Here is a 1,382-nt window from a genome sequence, read left to right as displayed (position 1 = left end):
GAACTCCGTTTATTTGCAGGGCGGCACAGCTTATATAGGGAAAAAGGGCAGGGCGGGTTTTGATATGAGAGATCAAGCAAAGAGCCAATAAGAAGGACTTAAAAGGATAGGGTGAGGTGGTGGGGAGGCTTTACGCGAATACGGAACTAAAGTTGCTGAATCACTGGGACCCGGAAGGGCGAGGCTGGCAGCTACGTGCCTTTGAGTGCTAGTGAAATGGTGGCCGCGGAGCGTATGAAATGGCGCCCGTGCGCGTCAGGGCGCATGCGCGCAAAGTTATGCCCAACACCAGTTAATGCCAGAAAGGATTTTGATCACAGGAGTTAGTGAGCAGGAAAAAATAAAAACAGTTATTTGTGCTAGAGCCAATCTGTGCAGAAGTATTATGGTTGCAAGCAACAGAAACTAAATGTAGCAAGTGTAAGCCAAAGAGAATTTATTAGAACAGTATAGGCCCATACAGTTGGGGCACTCACAATTAACAAAACAATGGTACACCAGGCTTGGGAATGACCTGGAACCAAGGGTGCAGAAAGCTTAGCAACCATTTTACATCTGGAATGACCTGGTTCAAGATACCAGTAACATTTTCTTCTCTGTGTTTACCAATTGCTAACATTAAAATTTTAGGAGAGATCATCCAGTGGTGAAGATTAATTTATAAGCAGGTTCCCGTACCATGCCAAGAAGAGAAACCATTTTTCCTAAAGTAGCTTCCCTAGGGAGAGGAAACACTTACAATTATCGTACTACCAAGAATACACACAAATGGGACAAAAGGATTCCAAAAAGGAAACTAAGGAAAAGGAATGGGAAGGCAAAAAATAAAGTGTACTCTACTAAGAATATTATGAATTTGTAAATGAGTTCATGCTCAATTCTTCAATTTATGCGGATAATGCCAGTTTATTGTCAAATGATAACCAGCTTATTCTATTTTGCCAAATTTGATCTTAGATAATTGGCTTTCAGGTTTCCAAATTATTTCTAAAATGCAAATTGGATTCCTAATTTTCCTATCACAAACAGTGGCGAGATATAATTATGTACTATTAAACACCTGCTAATTTTAAATGGGATGGATGGGGAGGAAAAGGAATATGGAATAGTTAAGTGTTGCTGTAGTGTGGGGATGAGCAACTGATTTTCATCATGTGAGAATCCCAGCCAGAGGTGGCTGTCTACACCACTACTCCAGGAAAGTTAGCAGTTGGGTGGATGTGACGTAGTATCGGCTATTTTTATTCTGTCTACTGCATGTGCCTCTCTGACTTCAGGAAGCTCGATGAGTTTAGTGGCTTTCGAGTGCGATAATATTTGGTGATGAACCAAGAACTTCCTTGACTGCTCCTGTAGTAGAAATCTTCCCTTAATTCAGTATT

The sequence above is a fragment of the Galeopterus variegatus genome, unplaced genomic scaffold (assembly GCF_000696425.1).
Source record: "Galeopterus variegatus unplaced genomic scaffold, G_variegatus-3.0.2 Scaffold514, whole genome shotgun sequence".
Classification (NCBI taxonomy): domain Eukaryota; kingdom Metazoa; phylum Chordata; class Mammalia; order Dermoptera; family Cynocephalidae; genus Galeopterus; species Galeopterus variegatus.
The sequence above is the reverse complement of the archived record's forward strand: the minus strand, read 5'-3'. Positions refer to the sequence as shown.